The sequence below is a fragment of the Mustela lutreola genome, chromosome 1 (assembly GCF_030435805.1).
Source record: "Mustela lutreola isolate mMusLut2 chromosome 1, mMusLut2.pri, whole genome shotgun sequence".
Lineage (NCBI taxonomy): Eukaryota > Metazoa > Chordata > Mammalia > Carnivora > Mustelidae > Mustela > Mustela lutreola.
This window is the reverse complement of record NC_081290.1, coordinates 155064861-155090116: the sequence shown is the minus strand read 5'-3', so window position 1 is coordinate 155090116 and position 25256 is coordinate 155064861. Positions and strand designations below refer to the sequence as shown.

The 25256-nt window shown below is 34.4% G+C and overlaps 1 pseudogene; it reads left to right on the top strand.

Moving 5' to 3' along the window:
- Positions 1–21638: 21638 nt before the first annotated feature.
- LOC131823047 (U6atac minor spliceosomal RNA) lies at positions 21639–21738 on the top strand (annotated as a pseudogene).
- Positions 21739–25256: the final 3518 nt, after the last annotated feature.

The window sequence follows — 25256 nt, the reverse complement described above, 5'->3', positions numbered from 1 at the left end:
AAAACTTTCATGAATTTTTATGGAGTATTCAATATAGCTTATATTTGTCATTTAAAATAAAATAAACCCCCTTCAAAAACATTCTAATATGATAGGAGGAATAGGCATAGATCTGGAGTTCTACCTTTTTAAACTCTTGACCCATAACCTATGTTTATGCTAAGAGAAGAAGGATGAGGTGTTCAGAGAGAGATACCAGAGTATCACAGAGTGACAAAAACAGCCAACAAATGAGTTTTTATACACAGACTAGCAGGCATATAGAAGTAGAAGGTTGAACAGAACAAGCTGAATAATCTACTTTTGTTAAATTTCAGTCAAGGATCAACCTTTTGAGTCAGATAAGCAACATAAGCCCCATGAAGAACACTTTTTTCCTGCTTTATAGAGGTATGATTGATAAAACTGTACGTATTCATGATGTACAGTGTGATGACTTGTTATTTCTATACACATTGTGAAATGATTACCACAATCAAGTAACTAACACATCCATCACCTCACACAGTTATCTTTGTAGAGGAGAGTGGAGAGGACACGAAAGGTCTGTCCTCAGCAAATTTCAAGTATACGATACAGTATTATTAACTGAAGTTGTCAAATCACCACGCTGTACAGTAGAACTCCAGAGCTCATTCATGATAGAAATAAAATTTGTACCATTAGTCCAACATCTCTCACTTTCCCCCACTCCTAGCCCTTAGCAACTACCATTCACTACCATTTTACTCTCTGCTTCTGGGAGAGTTTATATATATATATACATATATATTTTTTTTTTCACATTCCACAAGTAGTTATTGTTTTTCTGTGTCTGGTTTATTTCACTTAGTATAATACCCCTTGGGTTCTTCATGTTATTTTAAATGGCAGGATTTCCTCTTTTTAATGCTGAATAATATTCCATCATGTGTGTGTATCACATTTTCTTTATCCATAAAAGAGAGGAAAAAATTCATTCCAGAAAATAAATATTATCAAAATCATATGAAGAGAAAAATGTGTATAGTTTGTTTCCAAAGAAAACTGTGGAATACTTTGAAGTAATAAGGCACACAGATGGGTTTCCAAATTGTAGAAATCTAGTATGACAGCTTGGGAAGTTACACGTGTCAATTATAGACATCAGAATGCTATTAAAATGATATGAACCAGTAAGTTACATGATATAAGTCATGTTTTTAGTGTATCATTCTAAGAGAATATGATGCAGGAAATGAAGGATAAAAGGGAAAAAAGCTGGGAAGACAAAAATTAACAAAGGACAATGTGGAAGTGATCAGAAGTTAAAGGAATATAAATTTCATAATAACTGTTATTGTCACAAAATGTTGGAGACTCGATCCCTTAGGAGTAATAACAGGTTTCCCTGTCATCATAATGCTCTAACAATGTAATGGTGGGAATATACTGATAGTTTTTCAACCACTTTTTTGAGGGATAGTATCTTCTATTTCTTTTTATTCTTTCACACAGATTGTCAGGCTATTCCTCTAGACCAATAAATCTAGAATGGATCAGAAGTCTGTGTTAAATCCTCAGGTAATGTCTTTTTACTCTAGCCATGTTTGAAATTTTCCAGATCAGATCATCCTGAAGTTTTTCCCAACATTCAAGTCTAATTTTAGTTAAAATATCACAGCAGTCTAAAAATTCATCATTGGGGGTGTCTGGGTGCCTCAGTACGTTAAGCATCTGCCTTCAGCTCAGGTCATCATCTCATAATCCTGGAATCAAGTCCCACATAGAGCTCTCTGCTCAGTGGGGAGTCTGCTTCTCCTTTTCACTCTCCATGTTCTATCTCTCTCTCAAATAAAAAATAAAATCTTTTAAAAAATTAAAAAATAAAATTCATCAATGGAAAAATAGAAGCTTTTTCAATTTGTTTTTAAAATTAATTTACTGCATCCTAAAGCATAAATCATCAGTGTCAAAATACCAAAATGTAGATCTTTGTAACTGAGCTCATGGATGTATAAATCAAGGATTAATCATGAGTTTAGTTGAAACATCATAACATAAAATCTATTTACATATATGTTCTAGGCAGGATGGCAGGATTTCCTCTGGCACACCAGATCCCTTCTCTGCCAAACAGTCTCTATTCCATTTGTAAGAAATTACACTACTTATATTTAAAGAACACATTTTACTTTCAGATTTAGCTTCTTCTAAGAGAGCCAGTATTATTTATTTATTTTTCAATTCAGTCTTCTCTATCTATTTATTGATAAAAATCCACCTAAATATGTAACAATTTGCATGGCAGTTTAAACTTGTCAGTCTGTAATTAAATTATAATTAAAGATGGACTTCAGTAACTCTAGGAAGTATTTTTGTGTAATCAGCCTTGTTCATTCTGTATGTCCTTAGGTCCAGCTGGAGCCATTTATGATTTGTTTTTGTATAGAATCAGTTCAACAAACCAAAGACACTGTTCATAGATTCGAACAATACAATATTCAACAATAGGCAGATAGGTTAAACTATATAAATGAAGGACAAGATCACTTTTGAAACTAAAACTTGAAAAATTTGAAATGAGAATATCACTCACCATCTGTGTAATATGAATAAACATCCTTCATTCAACGTAATGACTTTGACCAACTAATATTTATAAATGAGAGCCCAGGGTTTCAGATGGTGAATTGCAGTTCAACAACAGACCACAAGAGCAATTGAAATAGAGAACGTTATTACTCACAAGTCCTGGAGGGAGTACAAGGCAAGCCTAAAAAAGCCACCCTCTGTGCCAGCATGTGCCTCATGTGCCACCAGGGGCACATGCCTGAATTTGTGTCTATGGGTGAGTGGTTTGGGGTTTCAAGCCTAAAACTGGATTCACACCAAAAAGAGCAGTGTTTTTGGTCAGCATCACAAGGGTCTTATCCAACATGTGAACATGGTGAATGTCCTGGGATATGAGACTATTGATTACAAGGTTATGAGGGAAGTCATTCCAGGAACTTAACCTTGCTTCTGACTCTCAGTTATTATATAGGGTATGTACTTTCTGAAAAGGCTAGTTCAGTTTAAGTCTCCCCCAGGCTGCTTAGCCAAATAAAATAGATTCTGATAATAAAATAGATTCTGATGTAGCTATGCCTTGTAGTATCTTAGCTACAAACTCTTGACATTCACTAATTATAGTTATAAGACCTTGATTTTGAGAGAGCTGAGCAATAATTCATGAGATCATTTAAACATTTTGTTCAGGCAGTATTATGAACATTGGCATTCTGTGAGACAGCCTGTCTGACAGGACCCCTCCCAATAAGAATGCTGAGTTTGTATCTTAGCATCAACAGGAAGAATATAATAATATTCTTATTATAATGATGTCACCTATCATTTGCAAATGACTTTACAAAGGACCTTCAAATGCATTATCTCCCATAACGAACAAAAATGAAGAAACATTTTCAGGGCTGACTGAAATTTTAGTTAATTATATTAGTTAATATACAATATAAATTATAAAGCCAAGGCAAAACATGGAAATCAGAATTTCAACATGTAACAGAGTACAACGAGGTGATGAAATCTCTGATAAGTATATAAGTCTGCCTTTTTTGTTGAAATCCTATATATACGTGAGTGTATTATTGAGTTACCTCTGAATATGAAATCTGATATTGGTAGTAGCAAATACTATAAACAAAGTTCTTTATACAGATTAAATATTATAACTAATAGAAAATATGAACTTCTAATTTTTTATTAATATCAACCAAATTAATTTTACTTCCTTAAAGGTCAGCAATGTCAAAGATTACTGACATTAAATTACATTCTATAATAAAGTTTTCAACATTCTTTTGATTCATTTCACCAACAAAGATGTATCTTTCATGTTCTAATCTTAGTTTGAACAAAACACTTAAGTAGACTATAAATGATGCCAAGCAAAGGAAAAGTGGTCAAAATAAGTTCTTAAGTGTTTAATTACCATGTCGGATTACTAACTCAAGAAGACACCAAATAACATATTGAATTTAATTATACAAAGAACTCATTAAAGAATCACTTCTGTAACCTGCTTGCTGAAGCTTATCCTAATTTTATATCTGTACTCATTGTTGATTCAGGAATAAGTCCTAAATAGCTTCAGATAGTAACTATCGCAATATTGTTATCAACCATCTAATCCACTATATTGCTAAATAATGTATTGATCAAAAAGCCCATGTATAGAATTTATCATTATGATTTAATATCTATAAATAACTTCTAATTTCCCATAAAGAGCTGTTTTTAAAGGAACATATTTTTTTAACTATTTTATTTATTTATTCATTGGAGACAGAGGCAGAAAGAGAGAGAGAGAGACCCATGAGCTGTGGGGAGGGGCAGAGGGAGAGAGACAGGCAGGCTCTTTGCTGAATGGGGCTCAATCCTGGGGCTTTTCCCAGAACTTGGAAATCATGACCTGAGCCAAAGGCAGACGCTTAACCATTTGAGCCACCAAGGTGCCCCAAGGAGCATATTGTTTCATTAACCTACACTCCATATTAATTGGAAAAGAACCAGTTATAGGACTATTCATTATCAGTGGATACTTAAATGGAATTCACAGTATTTTGTGAATTTTGAGCACTATATTTTAAAATACTGTGCCAAATATTGAGAAATGCCTAGTCTCTTGGCATTTACATTCTAGAAAAATAATTCTTGAAACATTTTTATGTATGATTATTATTAAGTAATTATTGTTTAGTTAATTCTTTTTATTCTTTTGATGTGTTTTTTACTATTTACCTAGGTGACATGAAATAGACCCTCATTGGGTTAAAATGGATCTGTACTATACATGGTAGAAAACATTCCACAGTAGCTATTCTTATCTTTCTTTACAGGGTTCTCATTCTTAATTGTATGTGCCCCTTATTACATGTGTTTCTCTTATGAGATATAGGTTCTAAATTGTGTCCAGAAGTTTCTCTCCCTTCTAAGTCATGTTTAGTAGATGAAGAAAGAAGCTTTCTGGCTTCTCCCACTTTTCAGCATTTCCACTCCTCTGGACTTAGCCTTCTCGTTCTGTTCTCCATGTACAAGATTGTTTATTCTCATGTTTTTAAAAAAATCATTGTTATTTGAATAATTAGAAACATTAGCAGTTTTGGGGCGCCTGGGTGGCTTAGTCAGTTAAGCATCTCCCTTCGGCTCAGGTCATGATCCCAGAGTCCTGGGATCGAGCCCATGAATCAGGCTCCCTGCTCAGCGAGTAGCATGCTTCTCCCTCTCCCACTGCCCCTGCTTAAGCTCTCTCTCAGTCAAATGAATAGTCTTTTAAAAAAATTAAAAAGAAAAATAATAAAATAAAAAATAAATATTAGCAGTTTTAATAAATGATTTTTCATAAAGGAGGACAAAATTATCATTGGTTATTTTTGAAAATACTAATCAAGACTAGGAATAAAAAATTATTTTTTTATTTTTTAAAGACTTTTATTTATTTATTTGAGAGAGAGGGAGAGTGAGAGTGAGAGAGACCACAGAAGGAGAGTGAGAATAGAGCAGGGAACTTAATGAGGTGTTTGATTCCAGGACTCTGAGATCATGACCAGAGCCCAAGGCAGATGCTTAACTGACCAAGCCACCAAGGCGCCTCTGAAAAAAAAAAAAAAGAAAAATAGGAATCCCATGTTATTCGCATTTCTATTTGAGAAATCCATTGCCATTGCAGAGCACAGAGAATGTGTTCAGTAAATGTTTGCTGAACGAATGAATAAAGTGTTATCAGAAGTTCCATTTGCTAAAAGTAAGAGTGGTGATTCTGTCTTTTCTAACTTCTCTTTATTTATTTTTCTTAGATGCTTCGTAGAGAAGAATCTATAGAAAGAAGATGGATATGGTCCAACTAAATCTGGAAAAATGTGCCTTTGTATTCCTAACAAATATGACATGTCATTTTAACTTTCTTCTTTCACAATTACGTATGATTGAATTATCTGCGGCAACCCCTTCTTTTTTTTTTTTTTTAAGATTTTATTTATTTATTTGACAGACAGAGATCACAAGTAGGCAGAGAGGCAGGCAAAGAGAGAGAGGAAGGGAAGCAGACTCCCTGCTGAGCAGAGAGCCCGATGCGGGGCTCGATCCCAGGACCCTGAGACCATGACCTGAGCCACAGGCAGAGGCTTTAACCCACTGAGCCACCCAGGCGCCCCCCTTCTTTATTTAGACACAGAAATACGCAGTACCACACTGGTAAGATTAACAAAGGTGGAATAAAAAGCAGAGAAAACATCAATAAAAAGAAGACACAGCTTACCTTCACCCACATTTCAAGCACATTTTCCTCCTTTCCTATCAAAAGTACAATGCATAAGACAAAAGGAGAAATGAGAGATTTAGAACCACACCTCACTTTTCATCTCTGCTCTTCTCTCTCTTAATGGGAAAGCAACTTCTGAGGCACTTCAGAGCAAAGTTTTCATCCTGAGGTCTGCACCCCAAGAAGGAGAGCTTATGGTGTCAATAAGATTGGATAGGAAAAGAATAATTTCATTTTTATTAACTTCTAAATGCAATTTACCATTTTTTTCAATTATGTATGAACATCAGTGTGTATTAACAGTAGTTCACCAAAGGGATCCTTGGCATAAAGTGGTTAGGAACCCCAATCTGGGGAGAACCCTATAGGAATCTAACTATTGGCTGAAAGCAAAGGTTTTATTTTGAAGGAGCTCTGGTCCTGGGCTGACAGCAGAATTTAGTATGACCACATACGTAATTTAATGTATCTGAAAGAGAAAATCCATAAAAAATATCCCCTTAGATTTGTCATAAATATTCCTTGAAAAGATGTGTGTGAAATTAATTTTTTATTATAAAACAGTATTTAAATATGTAGTATATGATCCATTTTATACTGGTGAATGGTCTTTACAAATTACATTAGTGATTTTATTTTTGAAATTAGTCCTTTCTATGTAAATGTTACTCTCTTAGGTTATTTCTAGGTCAAAGTTTCATATATACTAACCCCCTGTTGAGTTATTATATATAATGATGCATGGAATATACTTTAACAATATCTTTTTTTTGTTCTTTTTAACAATATCTGTTCACTTAAGGCCTTAAAATCTAGTTTGTCTACATTTCCAAAGTGGGTATTTTTTTATACAACTGAAAAATAAACATATCAAGAAACATTTAGGGTGAATATTTTATCTGCCATGAAATCAACAAACCAAAATTTATGTATTTTATATTACTAATATTTAGACTTATCTAGATTTTATTACATTTGAGTGTACACAGAATTCTATTATCTTTGGATATTTAATTACTAAAAACTATATCAAAGTCAAATCAAATAAGAAAAATACTTTGAGTAGGCAGAGTCGCCAGCAGCAAATGTGTTATTTTGCAATTGGCATCAAGGAATGAGAGAGAAATGTAACATTGTTATAACTTAAAGAAATTTCCAGTGAATAATATTGATGAGGTTAAGCAAATTAAGTCTCACACAGTAGATCACAAAAGGATACTATGTATATATCAAAAGAATATATATACAAGAAGAAAAAAGTTATACATTAAAAATAGATATTCAGAAGTGAGACATATTAATCTGGGATAAGGCTTTTTTAATATAAAAATATATACAATGAATTCTTGGAACAACTTTAAAATACACACACAAATGCACACACATTCTCATCTTTGAACATTTGTAATTGGATACCCACTGAGAAAATTCCCTTGACTTATAGAACAAACATATTTGAGAAACTGAAAAGAGAAAGAGATATTTTATACTACAAAATATATAAATATCAAAATGCATTAGAATTTTAGAATATAATTTAAAATGCCAAAACAATTCCTTAAAGTAGAGCCCTCGTTTTTTTGTTTTGTTTTGTTTTGTTTTGTTTTTTAATGAGTCAAACATTGTCTCTGCACTCCAGCTCACTTTTTTTTTAAGTTTTTATTTAAATTCTAATTAGTTAACATACAGTGTAACATTGGTTTCAGGAGTAGAATTTAGTGATCATTGCTAACACACAATACCCAAGGCTCATCACAATTAGTACATTCCTCAATGCCCAGCACCCACTTAACTCATACTCATCTCCCCACACACTTCTCCCCACCCCCAGCATCCTCAGTTTTTTCTCTGTTAGTTTAGAATATGTTATGGTTTGCCTCCCTCTCTTTTTTTTTTTCCCTTTTCCTCTGTTCATCTGTTTTGAAGTCCACATACGAGTGAAATCATATATTATTTGTCTTTCTCTGGCTGAATTACTTTGCTTAGCATAACCCACTCTAGCTCCACTCATGGGATTGCAAGTGGAAAGATTACATTATTTTTGATTATTACATTATTTTTGATGACTCAGTAATATTCCACTATCTATATAGATAAATATTCTCTCTATATAGTGACATGTTATCTCTCTCTATATATAGATAGATGTACATATATATATACATATATGTGTGTGTGCATATATATATGCACACACACACCACATCTTTTTCCATTCATCAGTCAATGGACATTTGGGTTCTTTCCATAATTTGGCTATTATTGATATTATTTTGAATTTATTGTGGTGTAAGGAAATGGTCTATTTTCATTCTTCTCCACATTGCTGTCCAGTTTTCCCAACACCATTTGTTGAAGAGAGTGTCTTTTTTCCATTGACTATTCTTTCCTGCTTTGTCGAAGATTAGTTGACCATAGAGTTGAGGGTCCATTTCTCGGTTTTCTGTTTTGTTCCATTGATCTGTGTGTCTGTTTTTGTTTTTATGTCCAATTATCCATCACTGATGGCTATATATAGTATACATCATTAGTTTTTGATGTAGTGTTCAATGATTCATTGGTTGCATATAACACCCAGTGATGTGTGGTGATGAGCACTGTGTGTTTGTTTTTGTACCAGTACCATACTGTCTTGATCACTACAGCTTTGTAACATAACTTGAAGTCCAGAATCATGACGCTTCAGCTTTGCTTTTATTTTTCAAGATTGCAGTGTCTATTTGGGGTCTTTTGTGATTCCATACAAATTTCAGGATTGTTTGTTCTAGCTCTGTGAAAAACACTGGTGGTATTTTGATAGGGATTGCTTTAAATATGTAGACTACTTTAGGTAGTATAGACATTTCAACAATATTTATTCTCCCAAACCTTGTGAAATGGCATTCTACCACTATTTAACAAATGAAGGCATTAAGACTTGTCAAATTTTAATACATTATTCCACTACTATAATTTCAAACCATGTAACACAGAAAAATATAACACTAATAAAACTTACCAGTGAAAAATAGATCTTTTATTTTGGCAGCACAGTGTATTTTTAATTTAATTTCAACTATGATATGTACTTTGGTATAATCTGGTTAAAACATTGAATGTTAGTTATCCTGAAAAATCAGAAGATGTAGCAAAGCTGGGCATATTTCCTCTCTGATAGAGCACCTGGCTTCCATTTGACTACAACATGTCTATAGTCAGAATCTGAACTGCTTCTCCTCTTGGATATTTCAGTTGCTGTTGGGACATCTGGATTTAACTAACACTTATATGTTCATTTAATAATAGACATAAAACATGCAAGTGTCCAGAGATGAAAAGATGGCATACAGAATCACATACTTCCCTCTTCTAGCCTCCTCAAAATAGTAACCAAGAAACATTTATTCATGGTATCTTTCTATTGTGTGAGGCCCTGTGCAGTGCAATGTGGGATACAGAATTTTACTTGAGTCACAATTACATCATCACATACTTCAAAATCTAATATCAAAAGAGGCATAAACCTAAATCACCACATAACAAAGTGGCAGTGAATAAAATTGAGAAATGTGCCAGTGGTGAACTTTTAGGCATTGAGTTGTGACTATTGGAATATGGTTTTCTTTTGAAGAAAAATAATTTTCCTATGCCAATTTTCTGAGAAGTAGTTAATACTGGGAACAGAATTTAAAATTGTACTCAGACTGAGTGAAGGAATATCATCTCTCTAAGTCTGAGAGAAGGACTCTACAAGAGAAAGATACTTGGTTTTCCTTTGGTGTGTATAAGCTGCTTCCAAACAGAGATTGGACAAGAATGCATGTATTGTGAAGACTCTTTTTACTAGTAGAATGGGAATAATTGCAGTGGTGACATAGTAGAGTGGCTTGTACTCAGAGCAAGAATGTGTGTCTGAATCCCAGATCAACTAATAGGTACAGAGCCAGCCAAACCTACTAAGAAGAGCAGTGTTTCCTCTCAAAGCTGCAGAGGGACAATGACAGGGTGACCAGTATATATTACTGTGCCCAGTCAAGAAGTGACAGCACCCAGGAGAGAAGCAGAAGTATAGCAAGATGAAAAGTTTGAGGCAAAATAACCTAATTGATCAATAGTCATTAAATATAGGGAAATTTTGAGACAATGAGACATTAACCTCCATAAGCAAGTAAAGAGTTCTCATGGTTTAATAACTGTGAACTAGTCAGGTAGTATAAAATCTTGATTTGAAGTCAGATTCAGATGAGGTCTTGTGCATGGATCATAATCTTAATAAAGAGGGATTAAAATAATGGGTTTTTCCACATTCATGGACAGTGTATGCAATGCTCCTGCTCCCCCTCCCCCTCCCCCTCCCTCTCCTCCTCTTCCTCCTCCTTCTTCTTCTTTTTGCCTATTATTATCTCAATTTTGAAATCACTTTCTCTTCAACTTCCCCCAAATCTTAGGTTACTTTTTCTGCCTTTTCTTTCTTATCAAAATTTCTTGACTTTTTCCATAAGAGAAAATTTGTTGAAACAAGAGGAGTAAATTTGTTGAATCAAATTAATTGAATGAATTAAAGACTGTGAATATCCTTTTGTTAATATGATTATGATTTTGGTCTAGAAGATGTTTTCCCAAGTTTTGGTTTGTCATCTTAGAAAAATCTATGAAATGTTTTGTTAAAAACAATTTTATTCTAGTTGTGATGTGGCATACAATAGATTAACTCAAAGAAACATTTTCATACAACATTATGTATCAAAAAGAATTGAATTTCCTCCACCCCAAATATCTGTAATACAAATTTAAGGAGAATCTTTACCAGTAAAGATTTGGGAAATGAATTTAGCATTCCTTCTAATATCTTAATGCTGGTTTGTTTTGATCTGTACTTATCAGGACAGTCAGCCCCCATTCCATTAGCAGTGAGCATGTCAAAGGCAGTTTGTTTGTTTCAGCTTCAGATCCCAATGTTTTTACCAAATCTAACCTGGAGTACCTGTAACACTGAAGCTTATCAAATCTAAAGACTATCAGAATAGGCAATGAGCTAGAAAGCCATTACAAAGACCCCATATCTAGGGGAGAACGATGATAATGCACAGGATGGTGGCTTCTAATATTTTAATTCAGAATTCAGAGGGAGTAGCATATCCTTTGGGAGAACTTTCTGTATATTATAGGATACTTGCCACTTAAGTCAGAAAACACTGCCTTTTAACCTCAGCATATTTTATATTTTATTTTAACCTTCCCACAACTATGTATCTGTAGAGAAAGCCTGGTAATGATACAGAAAGAAAGAATTCAGTTACAAATAGCAATCATTTTGCTACAGTAGCTGAGAGGTAAAGTTTATATTTGGAGGAAAGAAAAAAACTTAACAGAAGAGAGGAGATCTAAGTAACTAGGCTGTCTTGAGACACTGGAAATGGATTTTTTGAAAGAAGAGTGGAAGAGAAGGAACAGAATAAAGGATAAAATCTAAAGGTATCTTCAAAGAGTAAATTTGAAATCACCTGATGTTCTAATAGGTCTACAATAGTGTATCAAAAAGCAATTGAAATATTGCCAAAATACCAAAAGGAAAACAAACAAATAAAAAACAACAAAGTTATGATTATAGCTCTATTGGTATTTGTTCAATGAGGTGGTATACTTGATAAATAAAAGACTGTTATTCATATATTTGAAGGGAAGAGACATAAATTAGGAATTCAGGGCACATGCTTTGGAGAAAGAATGTCTGGTTCCAATTTGTATTAACTAAATGACCCTGAGAAACATCTTTCATTTATCATGGTCCTAGATGCATTTTCTTGACCTGCAGACCTAACACAATCTAGTCTCTACTACCTTTCTGACCCATTTTCCACCAATCTCTCTAACTCACACCGTACTTGTTTTTCCAATCAGTCAAGGCCTATCTTTGCATTTAACCAGGAAAGCTCCTCCTCCAGACATTGTAATAATATACTCCTTTCCCTCCATTGAGTTATATGCCAATTTGGGTTTCTCAGACAGGCTTTTTTTCCTGATCTCCATATATGACATAGCATACCCCCACCCTGTCACTTTTTATCACTTTATCCCATTTGCTTTTGTTTGTTTTTTGTTTGTTTGTTTAAGTAGACTCTATGCTCAATGTGGGGCTCAAAGTCACGACCCTGAAATTAAGAGTCACTATCTCTGTCTGAGCCAGGAAGACACCCCTATCTCATTTGATTTTCATTGTTCTCCATAGTATTCATTATTGACATTCCATTACTGTCGTACCCACGTTTTCGCATCCTAGAGACCACCAAGGAGCCAACACCAATGCAATCACACGAGGGTTTATTAGACAAGCTTAAGCTTGGGCCCAAGTATACCTGACACAGCGGAGTAGGGACTTGGACCCTGAGTTTAGTTAAGGCAGGGGTATTTATGGGTTCCTGTTACTAAAGCAGGGTGGGGATTCCTGTTACTAAAGCAGGGTGGAGGTTTCTGGAACAAAAGCAGGGTTTCCTGTACTAAAGTAGGGTGGGGGTCTCTGGAACCAAAGCAGGGTGGGGGTTCTTGTTACTAAAGCAGAGTGGGGGTCCATAGAACTAAAGAAAAGTAGGGGAAAGTTCAGCCCTTGGTCACAGGGGTCTAAGATGGCTGCTGGAGCTAAGATGGCTGTACTTATGCTAAGGCTAAACCTGAGGTGGGATGGCGTTAATTTTTCTCAGCCTCCACATTATAAATATGTTTACATGTACATATGTGAATATTTGTATGTATATAATTTCCTGGTTTTTGCCTGATTAGGATATAAGCTCCATGAAAAGAGAGAGTTTGATCATTTTGTTCATAGCCATAGTACATAGTCAATAAAGAATTATTTGTCCCAAATAATGATGAATACATGAATTAATAAATAAAGATATCATTACATATCTTATAATTTTTGTGGGCAGGGTACTTGAAACATTGAAAGAATTTAATACCTGTTGTTATTACTATTACATGTAACAAGTTTATCTTTCTGCTTGTATTTAAAATGACCCAAACAGTATTTTTTTAAATAATGTTTGCTCATTTTCCTACCTTAAGCATATTTATATGTATTGATACTGTATCAACATTTGATCTATGAGACGAACTCTACCCCTCCCTGATCCTTATTAATCATCCATTCAATAAAATGGGGGAAAAAGAGGTTGTATAACCCCCTACCATTCTATAAGTAGATATGATTCCACATACATTATGTGTTCTATGTGCAGAATTTTTATAATTTATATTCTAAGTTAAATAAACACAGGAAAATTACTTGATTTGTATTTACCCAGGTAATAAAGAAGAAAACACTTTTTTTGTGGGGAGGGGTGTAAAACATCTGTTGCCTCTTTTCTTATTTAACAATATTTTTTTTCTGTGCAGGAAAATCATTATGCAACAAAATATATTCTAACAGTGAAAATAAAAATAGATTCATAAGCAAGCTGCTGCTGAGGTTTGGAAGATTTACTGCATTAAAGATGGAGAGACAAATCCATTCCTTCCAGAATATTGTATTAGTTGTTTTTTCCCAAAAAATAAAAAAGAAGATTATAAAGAGAAAGAAATATACTTATTTTGTATTTACCATAACCTTTTAAAAATGTTAATTTTATTGTGGTAAGAATACCTAACATGAAATCTACCCTTTTAACAAAATTTTAACTGTACCATTCAGTCTTGTTAGAAGGCACAATGTTGTACAGCAGATCTCAAAAGCTTAAAAGCATTTTTCTTTACTAATGTGGGATTTTAAAAATAATGAAAATGCAGGGCTCTTTATATATCTTATGTAATTTATTATTATGTAAGTTGTTGTTATAGGCATTTGTATATGTATATAATTTTATATATATAGATATGTAATTACAAGTAAGAGAGATATCATAAGTACAATCAAAGTATTTCCCAATAAGAACAATATTTGTGGTTGCTATTTAACATTTATTAGATTTGACATTTTTATCCTCATGCTGAAAATCTGAGTTTGCACTATGCTGTTATTTTTTGTTTTTCTCTTTTTTAGTTTCAATTTATTTCTTGTAGTCACATTTTATTTTTCCTTTTCCTTCTTTTCCCCTTTAATTGAGAGGTCAACTTTTTAAATTACTTACTTGATTTTTTTCTTCTCTTATATTTCACTACTTCTGGTTTATAACTCAGAGAGATTTCTGCTATACCCTACATAGTTAACTCTCTACCAAACCATAAAGTGACCTTGATCTATTTAGCCTTGTATATTTTTTCTGACTTACATGTCATTGAACCTAAAATTCTAGATATATCTTTTAGTTTACCCCAAAAATTAGACATTTATACATGGACACACTGATTAAGTTTTACTGATATGTTCACCACTTTATTCATTTATAATTTCTTCTTACATCTGAGACTGTCCTCTGTAGTTATTTCTTTTCTGAGACAACACTTTTTGACCTCCCTTTGATAGATGTTGGCAGGTAATAAATTCTGTTTTATTTGTGTGTGTGTTGGTTTTTTTGAAAATATGTTTATTTTTCCTGTTTATTTCGCTTATATAGTTTTACTAAATAAATGATTCTTGGAAGATATTGTTCCTCTGTCTTTTGACTTCTATAGCACAAGTTGAGTTGCATGTTTTTCTTTTTAAGAGAAATATAGAAGATAATGAATATAGCCACAGGGACATTTTTAGATTTATAAATTAATCTGAGGGAATTTAGTGCAAAGGAAGTGATCATTTGACAGATTTGAGAAGATCAAACAAAGGATGAAAAATAAATCACCCTGGAGAAGAGAAAGTGAGAATTCTAAGAAATGATAGAATTGATAGGGTTGTTATGCAAGGATAAATGTCAATTTGAGATTAGTGATTAAAGTTTAAAGTAAAGCCAATCAGCAAAAATTTCATGATTTTCAACAGCACTATTTTAGTGCTTATGTGTGAAGAAGAAGGTGAATTTTGGGGTTCACTTCCACCTATTGCAAGGCAAATATGAACAAGAAAGGATCAAAAAGCAAAAGTGTTAAGACTATATGCAAAGGAATGGCTTCTATTTGAACCAATGAATATACTCTGGATAGAAGGAAATCAAAAATATAGAGGCAAAATAATGAAGAGAAAATGATAAGGTCAATAGACTAAAATTTTAATGGAACTGAAGAGTTGTAGCAGAGAGGTTTCTAGCGAAAATGATCAAGACAGTTATGATATATGGTTAATAGCTCGGATGATTGATCTAGAAATTTTAGAATTTTGTATTTCTGATTATGACATTCTGAGGGCATCATGGGTATGGGATGCTGGTATGGAGAGAAGAAAACAGACCACAACGTGGAGATATTGGAGACTGCACAGACGAGGCTATACCTCACATGAAAGGTGTCAACCACATGGATATTGAAGTTAGTCAACATTAATGCTATTCAACCTAGTCACTTCCATGATTTTGCATATATTTGATAGAAACAATATATATTACTGAAACAAAATTTCTGTTTATCTGTTGGTCATGGATTCTAAAACCAAATTCTAGAGCTTATGTTTGTGTCTCTAAAATAAAGATACATCAAACTTAATGTGGTACAAGTATTTATCAAGGGCATCAGGAAGGGTAAATTCTATTTCTAGCCCTATTACCACCTCGTAGCATAACTTCAGCCAAATCAAATAACCTCCCAACATCTCAGTAATCTTGCAGGTAAGAAAACTGAAATGAATTAAAGATGATTTAAAATAGTTTTTTGAGGGGAGGGAGTCAAGATGGCGGAGAAGTAGCAAGCTGAGACTACTTCAGCTAGCCGGAGATCAGCTAGATAGCTTATCTAAAGATTGCAAACACCTGAAAATCCATCGGCAGATCGAAGAGAAGAAGAACAACAATTCTGGAAACAGAAAAACAACCACTTTCTGAAAGTTTATCTAATATATATATTTTTTCTTTTTTACATTTTTTTAGGTGTTTTCTTTTTTAAAAAATTCTTTTCTTTTTTTTTTTCATTTTTTCTTTTTTCTTTTTTTTTTTTTTCTTTCTTCCTTTTAGAACCTCTTTTTATCCCCTTTCTCCCCACTCACGATTTTGGATCTCTTCTAATTTGGTTAAAGCATATTTTCCTGGGGTTGTTGCCACCCTTTTAGTATTTTACTTGCCCCTTCATTTACTCTTATCTGGACAAAATGACAAGACGTAAAAATTCAACACAAAAAAAAGAACAAGAGGCAGTACCGAAGGCTAGGGACCTAATCAATACAGACATTGGTAATATGTCAGATCTAGAGTTCAGAATGACAATTCTCAAGGTTCTAGCCGGGCTCGAAAAAGGCATGGAAGATATTAGAGAAACCCTCTCAAGAGATATAAAAGCCCTTTCTGGAGAAATAAAAGAACTAAAATCTAACCAAGTTGAAATAAAAAAAGCTATTAATGAGGTGCAATCAAAAATGGAGGCTCTAACTGCTAGGATAAATGAGGCAGAAGAAAGAATTAGTGATATAGAAGACCAAATGACAGAAAATAAAGAAGCTGAGCAAAAGAGGGACAAACAGCTACTGGACCACGAGGGGAGAATTCGAGAGATAAGTGACACCATAAGACAAAACAACATTAGAATAATTGGGATTCCAGAAGAAGAAGAAAGAGAGAGGGGAGCAGAAGGTATACTGGAAAGAATTATTGGGGAGAATTTTCCCAATATAGCAAAGGGAATGAGCATCAAAATTCAGGAGGTTCAGAGAACGCCCCTCAAAATCAATAAGAATAGGCCCACACCCCGTCACCTAATAGTAAAATTTACAAGTCTCAGTGACAAAGAGAAAATCCTGAAAGCAGCCCGGGAAAAGAAGTCTGTAACATACAATGGTAAAAATATTAGATTGGCAGCTGACTTATCCACAGAGACGTGGCAGGTCAGAAAGAGCTGGCATGATATTTTCAGAGCACTAAACGAGAAAAACATGCAGCCAAGAATACTATATCCAGCTAGGCTATCATTGAAAATAGAAGGAGAGATTAAAAGCTTCCAGGACAAACAAAAACTAAAAGAATTTGCAAATACCAAACCAGCTCTACAGGAAATATTGAAAGGGGTCCTCTAAGCAAAGAGAGAGCCTACAAGTGGTAGATCAGAAAGGAACAGAGACCATATACAGTAACAGTCACCTTACAGGCAATACAATGGCACTAAATTCATATCTCTCAATAGTTACCCTGAATGTTAATGGGCTAAATGCCCCTGTCAAAAGACACAGGGTATCAGAATGGATAAAAAAACAAAACCCATCTATATGTTGCCTCCAAGAAACTCATTTTAAGCCCGAAGACACCTCCAGATTTAAAGTGAGGGGGTGGAAAAGAATTTACCATGCTAATGGACATCAGAAGAAAGCAGGAGTGGCAATCCTTATATCAGATCAATTAGATTTTAAGCCAAAGACTATAATAAGAGATGAGGAAGGACACTATATCATACTAAAAGGGTCTGTCCAACAAGAAGATCTAACAATTTTAAATATCTATGCCCCCAACGTGGGAGCAGCCAACTATATAAACCAATTAATAACAAAATCAAAGAAACACATCAACAATAATACAATAATAGTAGGGGACTTTAACACTCCCCTCACTGAAATGGACAGATCATCCAAACAAAAGATCAGCAAGGAAATAAAGGCCTTAAACGACACACTGGACCAGATGGACATCACAGATATATTCAGAACATTTCATCACAAAGCAACAGAATACACATTCTTCTCTAGTGCACACAGAACATTCTCCAGAATAGATCACATCCTCGGTCCTAAATCAGGACTCAACCGGTATCAAAAGATTGGGATCATTCCCTGCATATTTTCAGACCAAAATGCTCTAAAGCTAGAACTCAACCACAAAAGGAAGTTTGGAAAGAACCCAAATACATGGAGACTAAACAGTATCCTTCTAAAGAATGAATGGGTCAACCGGGAAATTAAAGAAGAATTGAAAAAAATCATGGAAACAAATGATAATGAAAATACAACGGTTCAAAACCTGTGGGACACAACAAAGGCAGTCCTGAGAGGAAAATATATAGCGGTACAAGCCTTTCTCAAGAAACAAGAAAGGTCTCAGGTACACAACCTAACCCTACACCTAAAGGAGCTGGAGAAAGAACAAGAAAGAAACCCTAAGCCCAGCAGGAGAAGAGAAATCATAAAGATCAGAGCAGAAATCAATGAAATAGAAACCAAAAAAACAATAGAACAAATCAACGAAACTAGGAGCTGGTTCTTTGAAAGAATTAATAAAATTGATAAACCCCTGGCCCGACTTATCAAAAAGAAAAAAGAAAGGACCCAAATAAATAAAATCATGAATCAAAGAGGAGAGATCACAACTAACACCAAAGAAATACAAACTATTATAAGAACATACTATGAGCAACTCTACGGCAATAAATTTGACAATCTGGAAGAAATGGATGCATTCCTAGAAACATATAAACTACCACAACTGAACCAGGAAGAAATAGAAAGCCTGAACAGACCCATAACCAGAAAGGAGATTGAAACAGTCATTAAAAATCTCCAAACAAAAGCCCAGGGCCAGATGGCTTTCCGGGGGAATTCTACCAAACATTTAAAGAAGAACTAATTCCTATTCTCCTGAAACTGTTCCAAAAAATAGAAATGGAAGGAAAACTTCCAAACTCATTTTATGAGGCCAGCATCACCTTGATCCCAAAACCAGACAAGGATCCCACCAAAAAAGAGAGCTATAGACCGATATCCTTGATGAACACAGATGCGAAAATTCTCAACAAAATACTAGCCAATAGGATTCAACAGTACATTAAAAAGATTATTCACCACGACCAAGTGGGATTTATTCCAGGGCTGCAAGGTTGGTTTAACATCTGCAAATCAGTCAATGTGATACAACACATCAATAAAAGAAAGAAAACGAACCATATGATACTCTCAATAGATGCTGAAAAAGCATTTGACAAAGTACAGCATCCCTTCCTGATCAAAACTCTTCAAAGTGTAGGGATAGAGGGCACATACCTCAATATCATCAAAGCCATCTATGAAAAACCCACCGCAAATATCATTCTCAATGGAGAAAAACTGAAAGCTTTTCCGCTAAGGTCAGGAACACGGCAGGGATGTCCATTATCACCACTGCTATTCAACATAGTACTAGAGGTCCTAGCCTCAGCAATCAGACAACAAAAGGAAATTAAAGGCATCCAAATCAGCAAAGAAGAAGTCAAATTATCACTCTTCGCAGATGATATGATACTATATGTGGAAAACCCAAAAGACTCCACTCCAAAACTGCTAGAACTTGTACAGGAATTCAGTAAAGTGTCAGGATATAAAATCAATGCACAGAAATCAGTTGCATTTCTCTACACCAACAGCAAGACAGAAGAAAGAGAAATTAAGGAGTCAATCCCATTTACAATTGCATCCAAAACCATAAGATACCTAGGAATAAACCGAACCAAAGAGACACAGAATCTATACTCAGAAAACTATAAAGTACTCATGAAAGAAATTGAGGAAGACACAAAGAAATGGAAAAATGTTCCATGCTCCTGGATTGGAAGAATAAATATTGTGAAAATTTCTATGCTACCTAAAGCAATCTACACACTTAATGCAATTCCTATCAAAGTACCATCCATCTTTTTCAAAGAAATGGAACAAATAATGCTAAAATTTATATGGAACCAGAAAAGACCTCGAATAGCCAAAGGGATATTGAAAAAGAAAGCCAACGTTGGTGGCATCACAATTCTGGACTTCAAGCTCTATTACAAAGCTGTCATCATCAAGACAGCATGGTACTGGCACAAAAACAGACACATAGATCAATGGAACAGAATAGAGAGCCCAGAAATAGACCCTCAAATCTATGGTCAACTAATCTTCGACAAAGCAGGAAAGAATGTCCAATGGAAAAAAGACAGCCTCTTCAATAAATGGTGCTGGGAAAATTGGACAGCCACATGCAGAAAAATGAAATTGGACCATTTCCTTACACCACACACAAAAATAGACTCAAAATGGATGAAGGACCTCAATGTACGAAAGGAATCCATCAAAATCCTTGAGGAGAACACAGGGAGCAACCTCTTCGACCTCTGCCGCAGCAACATCTTCCTAGGAACAACGCAACAGGCAAGGGAAGCAAGGGAAAAAATGAACTACTGGGATTTCATCAAGATCAAAAGCTTTTGCACAGCAAAGGAAACAGTTAACAAAATCAAAAGACAACTGACAGAATGGGAGAAGATATTTGCAAACGACATATCAGATAAAGGACTAGTGTCCAGAATCTATAAAGAACTTAGCAAACTCAACACCCAAAGAACAAATAATCCAATCAAGAAATGGGCAGAGGACATGAACAGACATTTCTGCAAAGAAGACATCCAGATGGCGAACAGACACATGAAAAAGTGCTCCATATCACTCGGCATCAGGGAAATACAAATCAAAACCACAATGAGATATCACCTCACACCAGTCAGAATGGCTAAAATCAACAAGTCAGGAAATGACAGATGCTGGCGAGGATGCAGAGAAAGGGGAACCCTCCTACACTGTTGGTGGGAATGCAAGCTGGTTCAGTCACTCTGGAAAACAGCATGGAGGTTCCTCAAAATGTTGAAAATAGAACTGCCCTATGACCCAGCAATTGCACTATTGGGTATTTACCCTAAAGATACAAATGTAGTGATCCAAAGGGGCACATGCACCCGAATGCTTATAGCAGCAATGTCCACAATAGCCAAACTATGGAAAGAACCTAGATGTCCATCAACAGATGAATGGATCAAGAAGATGTGGTATATATACACAATGGCATACTATGCAGCCATCAAAAGAAATGAAATCTTGCCATTTGCAACAACATAGATGGAACTAGAGCGTATCATGCTTAGCGAAATAAGTCAAGCAGAGAAAGACAACTATCATATGATCTCCCTGATATGAGGAAGTGGTGATGCAACATGGAGGCTTAAGTGGGTAGAAGAAGAATCAATGAAACAAGATGGGATTGGGAGGGAGACAAACCATAAGTGACTCTTAATCTCACAAAACAAACTGAGGGTTGCCGGGGGGAGGGGGTTTGGGAGAAGGGGTTGGGATTATGGACATTGGGGAGGGCATGTGATTTGGTGAGTGCTGTGAAGTGTGTAAACCTGGTGATTCACAGACCTGTACCCCTGGGGATAAAAATATATGTTTATAAAAAATAAAAAAATTAAAAAAAATAAAAATAAAAATAAATAAATAAATACTAGTTGTACTAACTACACTAAAAAAAAATATATATATATATATATATATATATATATATATAAGCCAGATTTATTAGATTCTACTTAAAACACGTAAGTGTTATATAAAAGGAGAGAAGGTCAACACTCCCCTGTAGCCTGACAACACCTGCGTGGTGAAGGCATTGCCACTGATTTCATGGCATCTAACAGTATTTGGAGGGTCTGGCTGGCTCAGTCGGTGAAGTATACGACTCTTGATCTTGGGGTTGTGGGTTCATGCCCCACATTGGGTGTAGATATTACTTTTAAAAATTAAATTTTAAAAATTTCTGTCAAATTATTAAATGCATTTCTAGGGGTGCCTGGGTGGCTCAGTGGTTTAAGCCTCTGCCTTCAGCTCAGGTCATGATCTCAGGGTCCTGGGATTGAGCCCTGCATCAGGCTCTCTGCTCAGCAGGGAGCCTGCTTCCCCCCTCCTCTCTGCCTGCCTCTCTGCCTACTTGTGATCTCTCTCTCGCTGTCAAATAAATAAATAAATAATAAAATCTTTTTTAAAAATGCATTTCTAAAATTTATCTCAATTGCTGTACTTTTCTCATCAAAAAATGAAAACAAATGGTTTGTAGTACAACCCTGGTCTTCAAGCCATACTTAGAAGAACTGCTTTCCACTCTGCCACATTATGGATAAATCCAGAGTACTCTGGTAGAAATTCTGAGAGATATTTTGTACAGAGGAAAAACTTCTTAGGTATTATGAAATAAGATTTGAAGGCACAAATTGTTCATGGTTGAGTGACAGGTAAATAAACATGTCCAATTAAAATAAAAGTTGTGTGTGTTTGTTTTTTGAGACATCTATGGGAGGAACTTTGAACAGATTGATTGTGAAAATACTTTTTAGTATTCTGAGTTTGATCTTATAGTAAATAAGGAACAATTATATGCATTTTCTTTGAAGATATTCCCTTTCAAGGTGAACACATTATGCCATAGTGCTTTACATTTGGTACATATATATGTCAAAGTGAAGTACATTGCATAGGCCTCTAAGAATTTATTTATATGTATTGCATTTATTGGAACATATCTAAAAAAATGTAGAACTTTATTTTCGAAAGCAAACATGCTAGTGGTATACTTAGAACTTGGTTAATCATGTTAATTGGTTTATTTATAACCAAATCCAAAGATAGCATATTATTTAAAGAGAAAAATGAGCATTGGGATCATTAAGCATGAAATTTGGAAATATGGTGATTTAATTATTCATGACGTCATTATTATACAAAAAGGTAACTTTTTATATGTCCATGTTGTGTTGATAAATAAACTTGTTTGATTCACAATCTAAAGTTGATCAACCAGTGTCTCGTTAAAGAAATAAGTGTATATGCTACCACTTTCCTGCATTTATTAAAATATTAGAGATGAGAATGTATGTTGTTCATCACTAGTCTTTACTACAAGTTTTTAAACATATTGTTTTTATAGAACCTATATAAGAATTTTGGTGAAATGAACCCTCTACCCAGGAAAAGATATGCAGTATTACAGATCATAAAGGTATGGATACCCTTGAAGCTCAATCTTTGACTACAAAGATCCAAAGTTTAAGAACTTTGATTGAAGTCTGGTCTGTCTGAATATATCCTCCCCCTTAGAATGTCTGTTTCTTACCAAAAGCCTTTAGTTAATAATACTCCCAAAATTCTCCAGTGCTTCCTTCCAGTTAAGCTCTGTATATATGTGGGATTTTTTTTTTTTTTCCTGTTTTCTGATTAGCCAAGTCCCCACTGACAGGAGTCAGTAAAAAAGACATCTCTATTTAATTTCTTTATTATCACTCTTTATAGTAAATCAAACTAAATGAAGAGTTAGTGTTAGGATAAGACCACAAAAGTAATAGTTGCTCAAAACTCATATTTTCACAAGTGAAATCTCATTGCATTTATTAATTCATCAAATAAAATGTTCTTTCCTTTTTGCTAATCATTTAATAAGATTGAATGAAAAACATACAGTTTACTCACTTATTTAAAATATATTTACTGAGTGCCTTCTATCTACCAGTGACTAATCTGGCCATAAATAAAACATCATGTTCTCATGAAGCTTAGGTTAATGGTGCCTTGTGAAAAAATAGACATAAGGAGTAAATATTTTTATGTAGGATATTAGAAAGTGGTAAATTATTTATGAAAAGTTGGACCAGGAAAGTGAGCTAAGACTTCCCAGGGGATGGAACCATTATAATTTCAAGAAGGATTATCTGAGCAGAACTCATTGAAGTAGTGATAGGAAGAGAACCTGGCAAACATGAATATCTAATGGTGAGAGTCAGAAACTGAGGAACATTCAGTGCACCTAGCGTGGAGGAATGAAGGAGAGAGTAGTAGGAGATAAACTCAGAAAGGAAAAGAAGGTGAGGAGGGTGGGAACTACCTTAAAGACCTTCACTTTTACTTTGAGTGAAATGAGGAGAAACAATAATTTTCAGTGTAAGAGCAGATTATTTACCTTTCAAAAGGTGCATTCTGTAATGTAGAAGGTAAGAAGTGTGGCCAAATTTTGAGGCTATTACACTAATGAAAGTGAAATATTATAATGATTGAATGCAAGGTGACAGCAGTGACATTATGAAAAATAGATTTTGCATATGTCATGAAGACAGAATCAACATATTTCCTAAATTCCTTGGTGTGGAATATGAAGTATGACTTCAAATTTTACCTACGCATCTTGAAGGATGAAATTCCTATCAACATGGACTGGATAAAGTTGTAGATATAGCAATTTTGTTTTTTTTTTTTTTTTTTAAAGTCAGGAGTTGAATTTTGGAGCTCAGGAGTAAAGTCTGTATAGAGATATAGATTTAAATATCACCAGAATGTACAAGAAATGTAAAGCCATAAAACTAAATGGATATCACAAACAGTGTGAGTAGAGGTCGAGGGCTAAGTCTATAAGCACATAGAGTTATTTTTTTCCTCCCACATTGGAGTCATAACAATGACTTCTCCTTTGTATTTTTTTATTTACTCCTACTTATTAGTGAAATATTTTATTTCTTATCTACATGATTCTGAAAACGATATTAACTCTGAAAAGTGAACATGTATACCCCAATATGACTGATATGCATTCAGATAATCATTGTCAGAAGCAAAAAATAAACAAACAAAAAGCAGAATCAAACCTGTAAATGCAGAAAACAAACTGATAGTCACAAGAGGGAATGTGGTGGGGACCCTAGACAAAATGGGTGAAGGAAAGTGGGAGATATGCTTCCAGTTATGGAATACATAAGTCATGAGAATAAAAGGCACAGCATGACAAATAGAGTCAATGATATTGTAATAACTGTATATTGGGATAGAGAGTAGCTATATTTATGGTGAACACAGCATAATGTATAAACTTGTGGAATCACTATGTTGCATACTTGAAACTAATGTATCATTGTTTGTCAACTATACTAAAAAAAAAAAGACTATACACTATGAAGTGACATGATGCATTTTAAAATATAGTTTCAAAATTTTCACAAATGTCTCTTTAAAAATTGAAATTATTTGGTTCTACTTCATGCCATGAGTACAGCAGTGGTTTGATCTAAAAATAAAATACTAATCTCTAAGGGTTTAATTTTCTTGAAGAGCTAAGATTTTTTTTAAAGTAAATGAGATTTTATACTTCAGTCACACAGCTGTGATACTATATATCTTTCTCCA